Genomic DNA, 3,061 nt, shown 5'->3' on the forward strand with positions numbered 1-3,061 from the left:
GCGAGCGCGAGGACTCCCTCTACAACCGGCTCTGTAACTCAATGAATTTCAATTTTTCCATTTTCTTATTAGACATTTTTCATAGTAAAAAAGTCAAGCTTTTTTTTGAGACTATTTAAAAAAAATAGTAGATGCTTAAATTGCGAAAAAAGTTAAATAAACCATTGATTTATTGAAAAAATTGTTTAAACAATTTTTTTTGTTATAAATAATAAAATAGGATGAAAGCGTGTAAAAAGCACTTTCCAAAACCCTCATAAAAATTTTAAATCGCGTAATTAGAAAGGAAGTTACAGGCGTTTGAAACTACCCCTGCAGGCATTGGGGTTGAAAATTCAACCCCCCCTCACTTGGGGAGGGTTGGTAATCCTGGTCTATAAGTTTGTGGATTAACTACTGTTGGGTAGGCGAACATATTGCCAGAATTTAGAGACAATCGAAAAACATGACTTTTTGAGTTGGGGCAGTTGAGGAATAATGCCCCATATACAAAATTGTTCAATTTGAGAACCCTGTTCTTCTCAATGTTACGCTTCTCATGAAAGAAAACTTTCAAAATAAAAATAGCTTCTAAACCTGAATTAGCAAAATTTTACTACCTACAAGTAGAATGGAGTCCTTGCATGAATTTTTAATAAAATATTCTTTAAATACTGCATAGAATTTTGAAAATTCAAGAAAATAAAAAATATTTCTTGAATGCTTAATTAAAAAAAAAATATTTCGCAAAAAGTATACGAAAGCTTATTCAAAAAACTCTGCGAACTTGAAACATCACGTCTTGAGAAGTCTAGAACCCATCAGAAAAATGGTACACAGAGGCTTTATGAACGATTTAAGTATCCTGCTGACAGTTTGTGCAAAAACGCCTGACCATCCACATGTTCAGAACAAACATTCAAAACGATAAAATGTTCGTGCTTTATTTTGTAATGTCAAAATCAGCAGTTCTAAACCGAGACACAATATTTCATGAATAATAAGTTTATTGCTTTGTTGACATCGTTTTTATCTTCACTTGAGGCAACTCCACTCAAAATATTTATGTAAGCATAGACAAATAAATACAGTTTTGTAAACGACATTATACACCAATCAAATTAAATAATTATTCATTGCTGAAAAGTAAATTTTCAATTAGATAAATTATGCGATGCTGCCAAGCTATAATTGACAGTTACGGGAATTGAACTCCATATTAGATAAACGCATCACAGTCCCAAATAAACCGACCATTTGTCTTCTTCATCTTTCATTTGGAAGCGCATTTCTTGAACACTCAACAATGCCATTTTTTGTCAATGCAGTATCAACTGGTGCGAATCGAAAATTAAAAAAAAATAAAACATCTGTATTTTTGTTATAGAGAATCTGAATCTGCAATAAAAAATATAGGTTTCCATTTAAAATTTTAAAGTTACTCCCCTCCCGCCGCTAGGGGTGCTTCATTAAAATGATTGCAATTGAGTCGAGAAACTGGTGTTTAATCTGCATGAACCTTACGGTTTAATTAAAATTACGTGAAATGGGCTTCTAAAATTCTAAAAATTACCCTTACTCAATTCACGGAGGTCTCCTACATTAATTGACAGTTTCCAGAAACCTAAAGAATTTGAAAAAACACTATAAAATAATTTGTGAATCGGCCAGGATTAGCAATAAAATTTTAAATAGTTACATTAAAATATCTTTTTATTAGAGCTTATTTGATAAAAGTCTATATCACTTTAACAAAAATGTTTATTCAAGAAAAAATATAAGTGGAATTAAAACAGGTGTTAAAGACGTAAACAGATGGAAATATTATTTGTAGAGATTCTTATACGAGTACGGGCTGTGATAGCCTCACTTAAATAATAAACAGTTTTCAATCCGAGGTGTTTGAATAATGAATACAATTAAGATACCATAAACCTTTCTTTCCAGGAGAAGAGCCATTCATATAAAGCAAAGTCAAGACCACATTAAATCAGCACACGTATTTATTAAATTAGGAGTTTAATTTCATTCAAAATTCCCTGGCTGCAATCGACGACTACTGAGAACACGTTTTCACCAACCAGCTGATTTTTATTTCGTTCTAACTTTTAAGAAAGGCGAATAGTCAGCTTATTTTCCCTATGTTTATTGACATGCCTATTCTAAAAAGTCAAAAATTCGAATATTGTCATATATACTCGTTATCTTCTTCTATGTCTAATTCCTCGAGCTAAAAACCACATTTGTGTAAAAAGCACTAGCTTTTCCAGCGCCGCAATAAATTATCGCAAGAACTACCCTTAATAGTTTAATTGACTGTGTATGGTGAAATAAATAAGAATCATTCTCCATTGGTATGTCCTAGTGTTTTTGTGTGGATGAGCTGTCACAGCAGCGATTGCAGCACTTTACCGTAGAAACGAGAATTAAAAAAATATATTTTTTATAAAATTAATGGTTTTAAAAACTAGTATTTCAGTTTTTGAAGATATTTTTCGCCAAGGTTTCAATTTCCAAATATTCTTAAAACGGATGTTTATTATGCAAATCTCTGAAGAACGGAAATTACATGTTTAAATCTAAAATCTCTAAACGGTTATTAAGAGGAAATCATGTAAAGGAATGGAATATTTGGCTTAAAGTGCGAAAAGTAGGCATTTACACACTAGGAGACAATATATCTAAAGTGACCCCAGCTAAAAAATATAATTTCGCCGATCCAAATCAAACTTTAAAAAGTATATTTCTATTAGAGACGTTCATTTATAGGGAAAAAATTTTTTTCATTCAGCAAAATATTTCCCTACAAGCAGGGGGTCATATTGTTGGATCTTTCACGTACAGTCTGTCAAGTTAAAGCGTGGGTGGCTTTACTCGCAGTCGGTAAGGTGTATCGACATGATTTTGGTGTCAAAATATTAAGAAGAGCTCCCTCTTTCATGCTTTTTGATTTAACATTCAGTTTTCTTTCAATTCCCATTTGTTACCACGTTACAAAAAATGAGTTCCGTATACGCTTCGCGCTTCGAGGCTGTGTTCCTTTGTTCCCACCCAAAAGGTTCCAAATTGTCTCACAATCAAG

The sequence above is a fragment of the Belonocnema kinseyi genome, chromosome 7 (assembly GCF_010883055.1).
Source record: "Belonocnema kinseyi isolate 2016_QV_RU_SX_M_011 chromosome 7, B_treatae_v1, whole genome shotgun sequence".
Lineage (NCBI taxonomy): Eukaryota > Metazoa > Arthropoda > Insecta > Hymenoptera > Cynipidae > Belonocnema > Belonocnema kinseyi.